This window comes from Perca flavescens, unplaced genomic scaffold (genome assembly GCF_004354835.1).
Source record: "Perca flavescens isolate YP-PL-M2 unplaced genomic scaffold, PFLA_1.0 EPR50_1.1_unplaced_scaf_10, whole genome shotgun sequence".
Taxonomy (NCBI): domain Eukaryota; kingdom Metazoa; phylum Chordata; class Actinopteri; order Perciformes; family Percidae; genus Perca; species Perca flavescens.
In genome coordinates this window covers 194,900-209,899 of record NW_021166515.1, presented here as the reverse complement: position 1 = coordinate 209,899, position 15,000 = coordinate 194,900, and the positions used below count along the sequence as shown (strand labels likewise).

At 40.8% G+C, this 15,000-nt stretch overlaps 1 long non-coding RNA gene across 1 annotated transcript in view; it reads right to left on the bottom strand.

The window, feature by feature from the left end:
- LOC114551470 (uncharacterized) overlaps nucleotides 1-15,000 on the bottom strand; it is a 19,878-nt gene that overhangs the window by 1,708 nt on the left and 3,170 nt on the right. The window contains exon 2 of the long non-coding RNA XR_003691898.1: nucleotides 7,923-7,966. This is a non-coding gene — a long non-coding RNA (uncharacterized LOC114551470). The remainder of the gene's footprint in view (nucleotides 1-7,922; nucleotides 7,967-15,000) is intronic.

The window sequence follows — 15,000 nt, the reverse complement described above, 5'->3', positions numbered from 1 at the left end:
TATCTGCATTTAGGAAAAAGTTGGACCTGTGTTGGGCTCGCGTGGAACAGGGCTCAGTGGAAAAGTTTCCAACCTTGGAGGATGTTTTGGAGAAGGCAGGACTGGCCATTGCCACTGCGCATTTGAAGGGGTTGCGCGCGCAGTTTTGGGATTATTTTGGAGAGGACAGCATGGAAAATGAATGGGATATAAATGCATTCAGTTTCCCAGCAGAGCTCTGTGATGGATTAAGCATCCAAGAGCAGGAGGCCCTACTTGACCTGAGCTCTAATATGGAGTTGCAACAGAATATGCGTGAGTGAAGTGCTGTCAGTGGAGACATAGTTCCAGTCCCATAAAATTAGGCTACTTATCCCATTCACGTCCACTTACTTGTGTGAGTTTGGGTTTTCTGCCTCGACCCTGATTAAAAGCAAGGTTGAGGTTGCAGATGGAGGGCGACATGCGATTCCTGTCGTTACTAGGCATACACCATCTGGGTGCAGCGAAGATGCAGACTCACTGCTCCCATTAAGGTAGAGAATAACATTAAAGGAACACGCCGACTTACTGGGAATTTAGCTTATTCACCGTAACCCCCAGAGTTAGACTAGTCCATACATACCCTTCTCATCTCCGTGCGTGCTGTAACGCTGCCTGACGGTTCCAGCATTAGCTTAGCTTAGCACAGATCCTGCAGGTAACTGGTTCCAACTAGCCTAGCCTAGCACAGATCCTGCAGGTAACTGGTTCCAACTAGCCTAGCCTAGCACAGATCCTGCAGGTAACTGGTTCCAACTAGCCTACTGCTCCCAATTGTGACAAAAGTGACAAAATAACTCCAACATGTTCCTATTTACATGTTGTGATTTGTAGAGTCACAGCGTGTACAAAAAACAACGTAACATGAGACACAGCCATCTTCTTAAAGTAAACTAACCGGGAACTATATTCTCAGACAGGCTTGCTGCGAGCATATCACTCCGCCCAAGTACTATATTCTTCCGCCTGAGAATATAGTTCCCGGTTTGTTTACAGTTAGAAGATGGCTGTGTCTCATGTTACGTTGTTTTTTGTACACGCTGTGACTCTATAAATCACAACATGTAAATAGGAACATGTTGGCGTTATTTTGTCACTTATTCGGAGCAGTAGGATTACTGGAACCATTCACCTGCAGGATCTGTGCTAAGCTAAGCTAATGCTGGAGCCGTCAGACAGCCTTACAGCACACACAGAGATGAGAAGGGTATGTATGGACTAGTCTAACTCTGGGGGTTACGGTTAATAAGATAAATTCCCAAGAAGTCGGCGTGTTCCTTTAACATTTCTCCGATCAGTTTCGTTTAAAGTGATGGATATGAGTTACATTTTCTTTTTGATTGTTTTTTTCTTCAGAAACACGCACAAAAATTAACAATCAACCATATTAGGCCTATTGATTTTTTTATAAAATGAGAGGGATCATATTGGGACTTGTGTTCAAAATAAACGTTTTCAAACCCTTTATGGTTGCAACTATTTATTTTTACAGAGTGTCTATTTGCACCCCCCGGTACGAATAGCCTCGGCCACACAGCTGAGCTATTTACACCCTGTGACGTAACAACAGAAACACGTTGCTCGCGTGCACCGAAATCATGGCCGACGTTCATCTTCCATGACCGCAGAAACTGGCATATTAGGAAAGATTTGTCTCCAAAGTTTATAATTGAATTTCTAGCGGAAAATGGTTACAGCAGTTGCACTTTCTGTCTTCGGTGAAAGCATACACGGTTAGTTTGTTAGGTAGTACCATAGGTTAGTACCTATTTTTCGTATACAGTAAGGTTACCTAGCAATCGCGGGCTTGAAGACACCAAGTGGGAAACAGTTGTACAACATTCTGTAAGAACTGCTAGGTGAGTGGTTAGAACTAGAGATGGCCCGATACCGATTACGATACCTGAACTTGTGTAACGGCCGATACCGAGTACCGAGCCGATACCAGAGTGTCATATATTTCATTACGTTTTAACAGCTGTATACTACTATCTCTGTATGGATGTGATATGATGTATAACAGCTGTATACTACTATCTCTGTATGGATGTGATATGATGTATAACAGCTGTATACTACTATCTCTGTATGGATGTGATATGATGTATAACAGCTGTATACTACTATCTCTGTATGGATGTGATATGATGTATAACAGCTGTATACTACTATCTCTGTATGATGATATGATGTATAACAGCTGTATACTACTATCTCTGTATGATGATATGATGTATAACAGCTGTATACTACTATCTCTGTATGATGATATGATGTATAACAGCTGTATACTACTATCTCTGTATGATGATATGATGTATAACAGCTGTATACTACTATCTCTGTATGGATGTGATATGATTTCTATCTTTGTTGTCGGTCTGGCTCAGGTTAAACTCTTTGTGAAACATGAACAAACACAAACAATGAATGCTACAGAACTTTCTTTTATTCTCCAGTTTGACAGTCAGTTATAACGGAAAAAGAACATAAATAATCTACTTTAACGTAGATTTTCTTCAGGGCTTTATTACGTGGTATCGGATCGGTGCATAAACTCCAGTACTTCCCGATACCAGCGTTTTAGGCAGCATCGGAGCCGATACCGATACTGGTATCGGACCATCTCTGGTTAGAACACTGAGCTTTGGTCTGGGAGTCTGGAGTTTGATTCATATACACCTGACTGCAGACCCGCAGACCTCAATGTGGGCGGAGTTAAACGTTTAACCCCTCCCACTCTCCAATATTGTTCACAGGCAAGCTAACGTTAGTTTAAGACCCTCAAAATAAAACTTGAAAATAACCGTTAACATATATAAAAGATTATATATATTATATATATATATATATTATTATATTATATTATTACTTAACTTGTGCTCATTTAAAATACAATCACTCATTACTTGTCTTTATTGTTATTACTGTAAAGTCTTAATGTAGCTGTAGCCTGCTTTTCCCATTAAGTTTGACTTAATGTCATTTTAGACTGAATCTAGCTGTCAGCTAGCGGTTAGCTGAATTAGCTGTTAGCTAAACTAAATAAAATGTTTTAGCCATCTATGATTGTTTCATTGCTAACGTTAGCTCAAAACACCATTAGCATCTAGTAGGCTACTTGATTGCTAACGTTAGCTCAAAACGCCGTTAGCATCTACGAGGCTACTTGATTGCTAACGTTAGCTCAAAACGCCGTTAGCATCTTAGCTAGCAGTCATTTCAAAACGTTTTAGCTAGTGCGCTAAATATAGGGCACTAGTTTTAGTTATCTGTGATTGTTTGATTGCTAACGTTAGCTCAAAACCATAGACAGACATATACTGTCTATGATAGTGACCTTATATACTGTCTATGGTAGTGACCTTATATACTCTCTATGATAGTGACCTTATATACTGTCTATGATAGTGACCTTATATACTGTCTATGGTAGTGACCTTATATACTGTCTATGATAGTGATCTTATATTCTGTCTATGGTAGTGACCTTATATACTGTCTATGATAGTGACCTTATATACTGTCTATGATAGTGACCTTATATACTGTCTATGGTAGTGACCTTATATACTCTCTATGATAGTGACCTTATATTCTGTCTATGATAGTGACCTTATATTCTGTCTATGGTAGTGACCTTATATACTCTCTATGATAGTGACCTTATATTCTGTCTATGGTAGTGACCTTATATACTCTCTATGATAGTGACCTTATATACTGTCTATGGTAGTGACCTTATATACTCTCTATGATAGTGACCTTATATTCTGTCTATGGTAGTGACCTTATATTCTGTCTATGGTAGTGACCTTATATACTGTCTATGGTAGTGACCTTATATACTCTCTATGATAGTGACCTTATATTCTGTCTATGATAGTGACCTTATATTCTGTCTATGGTAGTGACCTTATATACTGTCTATGGTAGTGACCTTATATTCTGTCTATGGTAGTGACCTTATATACTGTCTATGGTAGTGACCTTATATTCTGTCTATGGTAGTGACCTTATATAGTGTCTATGGTAGTGACCTTATATACTCTCTATGGTAGTGACCTTATATACTCTCTATGGTAGTGACCTTATATACTGTCTATGGTAGTGACCTTATATACTCTCTATGATAATGACCTTATATACTCTCTATGGTAGTGACCTTATATTCTGTCTATGGTAGTGACCTTATATTCTGTCTATGGTAGTGATAGCGGGTTTAAACGTACAATATGTAACTTTCTGCCGCTAGGGGTCTCTCAACCAAAACAATGGACTGTAAAACTGGACTTTTGATGACGTTGGGAAGTTGCGTGGAATTATGGGAGTTTTTTGTGTTAAACACCTTCGCTGCCGGTTAGAATGCATCAGTTCACGGACCAGTTTACCCGTTCAAGTTTATTCACTTTACGTTTAGTAACGTTTATTCATGTTATGTAATACAATAGCTGCAGTTTCCCCAACATAATTTACGATTTTTATTTGTAGCTGACCAGTTAGCTAGTGAGCCAGCAAGCTAACAGTAGCCAGCAGCTAAAGCACAAAATATTTCACATATCAATGTCACCTTTTGGATGGTTTCAACACCGGGGCGGACGGGGTTTGTTGTGACGCTAGCTAGCTACTAAACGAGGCTGAGAGACGGGTGTGGGGGGGGGGATTGTCGGGGAAATCTTCGCGATAGCGAGCCAGGACGATCGATGCCTGTTGTGCAGCAGCGGAACATCTCCCAGCTGCCCGGAATTATCTCCCCTTCACTTTTCAGTCATCTTAACTTTTTGTTTTGGTGCTTAACCCACCTTTTGTCGGGTTAATTTAGCTAACGGCGTAAAAACAGCTAAACGCGAAGGGGGAAGAAATTCGGCAGGGAGGAGATTTTAGGCACATACACCGGTAGCGCTACGGAGATGTAGCTAGCTAGCTACCGCTATGGATGGCCGCTGTTGTGACTCGGTGCTGGGTCTGATATAGTCTGTTTCCCGACATTTAATTAAACTGCCGTTAGCCTCGTAAGCACCAGGCACTGGAGATAAGTTCTGGCCGGTGGGGGTTGCTGTAATGAAAGAAGCTGGCTGATAGCTGACTGGAGGCTAACGGTAACTAGCTAGCTATATGTCCCGGGGCTGTTGTCAACTGTCATCCCGATTGAGTCTCTGAAGTCTCTTTTATATAGACCTTAGTGGTCCCCTAATACTGTATCTGAAGTCTCTTTTATATAGACCTTAGTGGTCCCCTAATACTGTATCTGAAGTCTCTTTTATATAGGCCTTAGTGGTCCCCTAATACTGTATCTGAAGTCTCTTTTATATAGACCTTAGTGGTCCCCTAATACTGTATCTGAAGTCTCTTTTATATAGGCCTTAGTGGTCCTCTAATACTGTATCTGAAGTCTCTTTTATATAGACCTTAGTGGTCCCCTAATACTGTATCTGAAGTCTCTTTTATATAGACCTTAGTGGTCCCCTAATACTGTATCTGAAGTCTCTTTTATATAGACCTTAGTGGTCCCCTAATACTGTATCTGAAGTCTCTTTTATATAGACCTTAGTGGTCCCCTAATACTGTATCTGAAGTCTCTTTTATATAGACCTTAGTGGTCCCCTAATACTGTATCTGAAGTCTCTTTTATATAGACCTTAGTGGTCCCCCCCCTACTGTATCAGAAGTCTCTTTTATATAGACCTTAGTGGTCCCCTAATACTGTATCTGAAGTCTCTTTTATATAGACCATAGTGGTCCCCTAATACTGTATCTGAAGTCTCTTTTATATAGACCATAGTGGTCCCCTAATACTGTATCTGAAGTCTCTTTTATATAGACCATAGTGGTCCCCTAATACTGTATCTGAAGTCTCTTTTATATAGACCATAGTGGTCCCCTAATACTGTATCTGAAGTCTCAGATACAGTAATGTGAAAGAGCTTTTTTAACAGTGCAACTACCTGACCATTCAGAGAAGAATTTGTCAGATTTGTTGACTCTGAGACTCAGAAATTCCCCCAGAAGCAGCAGAGAGAGTTTTCATATTCAGGCTGAGAAACTGGTTGTTTTTTTATAATTGTTATGCTTGATTTGCTAAATTCTCCGATGGCTAAGGAACTCTTTTGGTGACTTTTGTAGGGCTTCATGTCAACAAAAATGCAACAAAAAGCGTACAAAAATGTCAGAAAAAGCAACAGATTTACAAAAAGGTGACAAATGTCTGAGAAAGCCACAAAAAAGTCGGAACAAAAACAACAAAAATGAGGAAAAAAAGCTCCCAAAATGTTTAAAATAAAGTGACATGCAGTAACAAAAGCACGTCAATAAACTCTCCATGCCTCGCTGTGATTCTCTTTTTCCAGTGTGGCCCTCTGGGAAAATGAGTTTGACACCCCTGATCTAGGATCAATTTGTTTTAGTTTATTTCGGTTCCTCCTCTTTATTTCATATGTTTTATTGCATCATCACCTAAAGCCGTCTCATGTCACCTCGTCCTATAAACTCAGCTCTAATCTCAGCCGCACGACGAGATGCAGAAGATTAAAAAGCAAACGGACGAATAAATAAAGAAATAAAAAAAGGGCTGAACAGGAGGGAGAACAGATGCTCAACACACACAACATGCCTGGATATATATATACGTGTGTGTGTGTGTGTTTCTGTGGGTGTGTGAGAGTGTGTGTGTTTGTTATAAATATATATGTGTGTCTCTGTGTGTGTGTGTGTGTGTGTGTGTGTGTGAGTGTGTGTGTTTTTATAAATATATACGTGTGTCTCTGTGTGTGTGTGTGTGTGAGAGTGTGTGTTTGTTATAAATATATACGTGTGTCTCTGTGTGTGTGTGTGTGTGTGTGTGTGTGTGTGTGTGTGTGAGAGTGTGTGTGTTTGTTATAAATATATACGTGTGTCTGTGTGTGTGTGTGTGTGTGTGTGTGTGTGTGTGTGTGTGTGTGTGTTTCTGTGGGTGTGCGAGAGTGTGTGTGTTTGTTATAAATATATACGTGTGTCTCTGTGTGTGTGTGTGTGTGTGTGTGTGTGTGTGTGAGTGTGTGTTTGTTATAAATATATACGTGTGTCTCTGTGTGTGTGTGTGTGTGTGTGTGTGTGTGTGTGTGAGAGTGTGTGTGTTTGTTATAAATATATACGTGTGTCTGTGTGTGTGTATCTGTGTGTGTGTGCCTGTGTCTGTATATGTGTGTGTGTGTGAGAGAGTGTGTGTGTGTGTTTGTGTGTGTATGAGTCTGTCTGTGTGTGTGTGTGTGTGTATATCTGTGTGTGTGTGAGTGTGTGTGTTTGTTATAAATATATACGTGTGTCTGTGTGTGTGTGTGTGTGTGTGTGTGTGTGTGTGTATCTGTGTGTGTGTGAGAGTGTGTGTGTTTGTTATAAATATATACGTGTGTCTGTGTGTGTGTGTGTGTGTGTGTGTATCTGTGTGTGTGTGAGTGTGTGTGTTTGTTATAAATATATACGTGTGTCTGTGTGTGTGTGTGTGTGTGTGTGTGTGTATCTGTGTGTGTGTGTGCCTGTGTCTGTATATGTGTGTGTGTGTGAGAGAGTGTGTGTGTGTGTTTGTGTGTGTATGAGTCTGTCTGTGTGTGTGTGTGTGTGTGTGTGTGTGTGTGTCTGTGTGTGTGTGTGTGTGTGTGTGTGTGTGTGTGTGTGTGTGTGTGTATGTGCCTGTATATGTGTGTGTGTGTGTATGTGTGTGTGAGAGTGTGTGTGTGTGTGTCCACATACAAGCATGGGCGTTGGGAGTCTGACCTGTAATTACAGCGGGGAAAGAAAAGCAGGGAACGGTTGCCGTGGAAACAGAGGCTTAAATAGGAGCGAGTCGGTCGGGGCAGCGGACACACACACACACACACACACACACACACACACACACACACACACACACAAGGTTCAGAACTCACATGGTCCACTGAAGCTTCTCGTTCTTGATGGAGCTGTAGAGAGTCTGCAGAGACACAAGAGACACAGTCAGAGGGTGTGTGTGTGTGTGTGTGTGTGTGTGTGTGTGTGTGTGTGTGTGTGTGTGTGTGTGTGTGGTACCAGTTACAATCTGGCAACATGGTACCCATCAGCGTATGACCCCTACTGCATATTACACCCATCTCAACAGGAAAATCAAACAGTTGCACACATACTAAATGGATGCTACAACTATAAAGGACTGGATGTGTGTGTGTGTGTGTGTGTGTCGATGTGTGTGTCTGTGTGTGTCTGTGTCTCTGTGTGTGTGTCTGTGTGTGTCGGTGTGTGTGTCTGTGTGTGTCGATGTTTGTGTCTGTGTGTGTCTGTGTGTGTCGATGTGTGTGTCGATGTGTGTGTCTGTGTCTCTGTGTGTGTGTCTGTGTCTCTGTGTGTGTGTGTGTGTGTCGGTGTGTGTGTCTGTGTGTGCTAGAGAGTGTGTGTGTGTGTGTGTGTGTCGATGTGTGTGTCTGTGTCTCTGTGTGTGTGTGTGTGTGTGTGTGTGTGTGTCTGTGTCGGTGTGTGTGTCTGTGTGTGCTAGAGAGTGTGTGTGTGTCTGTGTGTCGATGTGTGTCTGTGTGTGTGTGTGTGTGTGTGTGTGTGTGTGTGTGTGTGTGTGTGTGTGTCTGTGTCGGTGTGTGTGTCTGTGTGTGCTAGAGAGTGTGTGTGTGTGTCTGTGTGTGTGTGTGTGTCTGTGTGTAGAGAGTGTGTGTGTGTGTGTGTGTGTGTGTGTGTGTGTGTGTGTGTGTGTGTGTGTGTGTGTGTGTGTCTTGACTTCCCTCGTTTCACATTCCTTTAAAAACACTCGACAGCAGCAATCAAGTGTAAAACACACACACAAAAATATTTGCTCTGTTAAAATAACAATGAAATGCTGCGTTATTGACTTTAGACCAGGTTTTTGTTGGTCAATGGTGCGATCACTTCCCGCTGCCTCAAGATAGCAATACTCCCACAATGCACCTGAACACACCTCCCTGTAAGACCAGCACGCCCAGAATGCACCTGAACACACCTCCCTGTAAGACCAGCACGCCCAGAATGCACCTGAACACACCTCCCTGTAAGACCAGCACGCCCAGAATGCACCTGAACACACCTCCCTGTAAGACCAGCACGCCCACAATGCACCTGAACACACCTCCCTGTAAGACCAGCACGCCCACAATGCACCTGAACACACCTCACTGTAAGACCAGCACGCCCACAATGCACCTGAACACACCTCCCTGCAAGACCAGCACACCCACAATGCACCTGAACACACCTCCCTGGTCCAGGTGCGAGATGGGAGCTGCTTGGTCTTAGATGTAACTCTGAGTGGCGTTTAAAGAGCCTTCAGCTGTAGGAACTCGGATTAAAAAACACACCGTTGAAGAGCAGATTCTGCATTTTAATGTGAAACATCTTCAGGAGAGGAGGATATTTCGGTTGCTTAGCAGCCAGGGAACGAAAAACTGCAAAGTAACTGCATTTAATGAGCGAGCGAGAGACCACATTCTGAGGTTATTCATAATTTATTTTGGCTCGACTAAGAACTCTTCTCTCCCTGATATACCCCGAAATAATATCCATGCATTAGGAGTTTCAGATAATGAAAAAGAATTCACACCTTGTTAACAGAGCAGAAATGAAAACCCTTTCTTGTGTGTGTGTCTGTGTGTGTGTGTGTAATTAATGTAAAGTTTGTTTGAGATATCCTTTTCCAGCTTGTTACTATTTCTCCTTTCCCCCCTCATTTATCAAAGCAACTGATCATTTGAGATGCCTCACACAAGGCAAGGCAAGGCAGCTTTATTTGTATAGCACATTTCAGCAACAAGGCAATTTAAAGTGCTTTACATGAAACATGAAAAACAGTTAGAAAACAATTAAAAACAATTTCAAAGCATTAAAACAATTAATTTAATTTACACAGACACACACACAAACACACAAAAAAAGAAACAAAGACACACAGACATACACACGCTGTGGGTGTATATATAATATATATCTATATAATCACCTTCTTCCATCGCTGTGCGTGTATATTTAATATATATCTATATAATCACCTTCTTCTTGCGGCTGTGCGTGTATATATAATATATATATATATATATATATATAATATCTATACAGTGGAGGAAATAAGTATTTGACCCCTTGCTGATTTTGCAGGTTTGCCCACTTACAAAGAATGCAAAAATCTACAATTTTAATCATATGTACATTCTAACAGTGAAAGACAGAATCCCAAAGAAAATTCCAGAAAATCACATCATATGAATTTATTAAAATTGATAACCATCTGATCAGGAAAAACAAGTATTTGACCCCCTGGACAAACAGCATGTTAATATTTTGTAGAAAAGCCATTATTGGCCAGCACAGATGTCAAACGGTTTTTATAGTTGGTGACAAGGTTTGTGCACATTTCGGCAGGGATGTTGGCCCACCTCCCCTGCAGACAGCCTCCAAATCATTCAGGTTCCGAGGTTGTCGCCTGGCAACTCAATTTTAAGCTCCCCCAAAGATTTTCAATCGATTCAGGTCTGGAGACTGGCTAGGCCACTCCAGAACCTTGATGTGCTTCTTCTTCAGCCACTCTTTTGTTGCTTTGGCGTGTGCTTAGGGTCGGTGTCGTGCTGAAACACCCATCCTCGACCCATCTTCAGCTCTCTCACTGAGGGAAGGAGATGTCGGTCCAGAATTCCACGATACATGGCCCCGTCCATCCTACCCTCAATACGATGGAGTTGTCCCGTCCCCTTGGCTGAAAAGCACCCCAAAGCATGATGTTGCCACCACCATGCTTGGCGGTGGGGATGGTGTTCTTTGGGTTGTACTCGGTGTTCTTTGCCCTCCAAACACGACGAGTTGAGTTGAGGCCAAAAAGTTCTATTTTGGTCTCATCTGACCACATCACCTTCTTCCAGGCCTCTTCTCAGTCGTCCAGGTGGTGAATGGCGAACTTCATGCGGGCCTGTACATGTTTCTTCTTGAGCAGGGGACCTTGCGTGCGCTGCAGGATTTCAATCCATGACGTGAGTGTGTTACCAACCGTTTCTTTTGTAACTGTGGTCCCAGCTGCCTTCAGTTGATTCATCAGTTCCCCCCCTTGTGGTTTTGGGATGATTCCTCACCGTTCGCATGATCAGGGACACCCCACAAGGCAAGATCTTGTGTGGAGGCCCAGACCGAGGGAGGTTGGCGGTGGTGTGGTGCTTCTTCCATTTCCTGATAACTGCACCGACAGTTGATCTTTTCTCTCAAGTTGCTTTCCGATTCTCTTGTAGCCCATCCCAGCCTTGTGCAGATCAACAATCTTGTCCCTGATGTCCGTAGAAAGCTCTTTGGTCTTGCCCATGATGGTGATGTTGGATGCTGGTTGTTTGGGTGTTGACAGGTGTCTTTTTATACAGGTAACGAGGTGAGGCAGGTGTATTTGATGTAGATAATTGGTTCGGATTGGGGCTGTGTCTTAAAGAAAGACTAACTAGCTGGTAGGAGCCAGAATACTTGCTGTTTGTCCAGGGGTCAAATACTTGTTTTTCCTCATCAGATGGTTATCAATTTTAATAAATTCATATGATGTGATTTTCTGGAATTTTCTTTGGGATTCTGTCTTTCACTGTTAGAATGTACATATGATTAAAATTGTAGATTTTTGCATTCTTTGTAAGTGGGCAAACCTGCAAAATCAGCAAGGGGTCAAATACTTATTTCCCCCACTGTATATATATATATATATATATATATAAGAGCTGTCAGTTTAACGCGTTATTAACGGCGTTAACATAAACCCATTTTAACGCCGACAATTTTTTTATCGCGCGATTAATGCATAGACATATAAAGAAGGGTTAATGTTCTTTCGGATCTAGCTAGGAAGCAAAGGACGCAAAGACCCGCCCTACGGGAGTGGTTAGGATAGCCGATTGGTCAGGGGATAGGACCTGAACAAATGGGGTTACGTTACCTTGGACACCTGGCCAATAGTAGTGATTGAAGGGCGGGTCTTGGCGTGGCCATAGCAGACCGGAAACAAAACAGACACACGCTGCAGCCACATACGCTTGTTTGAGCTATAGGCCTAGCTAGCGAGCCGCGTAGCTAGCTAGCAGGCTCGTCACAGCGATTAGCTTCGTAGCGAGTAGTGACTCTACAGTCAGGGAGAGAAACAAAGAGTCTCCTCTGTTCTTTCTGACCACGGTGGGAAACATGGAGCAGGGAACGTTAACCCTGTCCTTGATTTTACGTTGGTTATGGAGAAGGAGAACCAGGAAATGAGTCAGAGGAAACCGTAATCGCTATGACGACCAGCCACGCTCGCCTCAGCAATGGAAAATGGAGGTAACACGGGGCTCCAGACTGGACCAAATGGTCTGCAGTGTTGTTGAAGTCGCGGCGATGCAGATGAAGTGGTTTCAAGTGTGGTTACAGTTTTTTATAACTTCACGCAGACGGCGTTTGCTGCGATATGATATTAATGGCGAGCCGAAAGCTGTCGCGGTGCCGTTGATGTTACACTTAGACGAGCAGACAGGCACAGTGGTTTCTATGCCCTGGTGACTGACTGACAGGCTGAGGTTCTAAGGCAAGGCAGCTTTACTTCTACAGCATCTTTCAGAAACAAGGCAATTCAAAGTGCTTTACAAACAAATTATACAAATACAATAATAAACAAAATGTGTATATATATATATATATATATATATATATATATATATATATATATATATAAAATGTCTGCATCTATTATCAAAGTATTTATTAGTAATACAGTGGAAATTAATATAAATGTGAATATTTGGTTAGCATGATGATTTACGGTGTGTGCCCCTAAATTTTCTGGTTGTGCCCCTAAAATTTGCAGTTGGGGGCCACTGTGCTCCTAGTGAAATAAGTTAGTCTGGAGCCCTGTAACATAATGTGACATTATGTGACAGATTATTAGTTCCAAGTGAGAATGTTAGTGTGAAATTGAACACTACGTACTGTATATGCCAATGTTGTTATCAATAAAAAAAAAAAAAAACATTTGCACAAAGCAAGCCGATCCACTTTTCCATGTTGATAAGAGCATTAGAATGAAAAAAATATAATGGGACAAAAAGAAATCAAGGGACATTTAGAATAGATAAAAATGTGGGATTAATTGCGATTAATCGTGAGTTAACTATGACATTAATGCGATTAATCGCGATTAAATATTTTAATCGTTTGACAGCACTAATAAATATATATATAAATATATATATATATATATATATATATATATATATATATATATATATATATATATATATATATATATATAATCTATATAATCACCTTCTTCTTATGGTTGTGCGTGTATATATATATATATAATATAATATATATAATATAATCTCTATATAATCACCTTCTTCTTGCGGGTTGTGCGTGTATATAAATATATATATAAATAATATAATATATATAATATATAATATAATCTCTATATAATCACCTTCTTTTTTTTGTGGCTGTGCGGTATATATATATATATATAATATATATAATATATAATATAATCTCTATATAATCACCTTCTTCTTGTGGCTGTGCGTATATATATATATAATATATATAATATAATCTCATATAATAACTCTATATAATCACCTTCTTCTTGCGGCTGTGCGTATATATATATATATATATATATATATATATATATATATATATATATATATATATATATATATATATATATATATATATATATATATATAATATAATATATATATATATATATATATAATATAATATATATAATATATAATATATTCTCTATATAATCACCTTCTTCTTGCGGCTGTGGCGCGGCTGCTGTCGGTCTTGGGTCTTCCCCAGCAGGTCTGGGAATGCCAGCGGCTTTAGTGAGCGGGACCGTGGCGTCTGGTGGTACCCCAGCGCGTCCCGGGAGTCCCGCGTGCTGCGCACCGAGCACAGCGAGCGGGACCGGAACCGGCCCGACGAGTGGATGCTGTTGACCCCGATCATTTTGGGAACGTTTAGAGTTCAGAGGTGGAGCATGTGGGAAACAAAGAGTCTCTGAACGCACACAAGACGCTCCCAACGCAGGAAGGAGAGAAAAGGAATTTAAAAAAGGTGTCGAAAGAAGAGAAGAGGAGATCCAAATATTTCAAAAAATATTAAAGAAAATCAGCAGGGGAACACGGAGTCTGCAGACGCAGGATTTCTGCAGGTTTTTCCGCAGATTTTCGCAGAATTTTCCTCAGATTTTCGCAGAATTTTCCTCAGATTTTCGCAGAATTTTCTGCAGGTTTTCCTCAGATTTTCCTCAGATTCTCTGTAGAATTTCCTCAGATTTTCCGCAAAAATTTCCTCAGATTTTGCGCAAAATTTCCTCAGATTTTCGCAGAATTTTCTGCAGGTTTTCCTCAGATTCTCTGTAGAATTTCCTCAGACTTTCAGCAGAATTTCCTCAGATTTTCACAAAATCTTCAGCAGAATTTTCCTCAGATTTTCCGCAGAATTTTTCTCAGAATTTCCTCAGATTTTCAGCAGAATTTCTGCAGATTTTCCTCAGATTTTAAACAAATTAAAATAAGACTCAGAATGTAAACACAGGTCCACCAAAAGCAGATTCTCAGTCATCTAAATTCTGCAGCCAGGAGAACAACTGACAACTTGTTGATGTGTTTCAGTCCCGTTCAACGTGAACTCAGTAACAGATCTGACTCCACTTTGACAACGTTACCAAACTTGAAATATGTTAAATATGTTTCTCTCTTAGAAAACGAGGCGCTGCATTCCCGATGTTTAAATCAGAAACCAAAGCGACTCAAACTGCTGCAACTTGGATCCTTCACACTCAACTTTACACATCCGTTAGCGCTGTAAATACAGATTAAAACATGGCTCAAACCCTGACATTAGGCTACGAGACGGAGGGTACAGTACAACTACAGTAATGATAACTTTGTAATATTATTTGGTTATTACTCAGTAACGTTTATTAAAGTTAATCTGATATAAAACAGC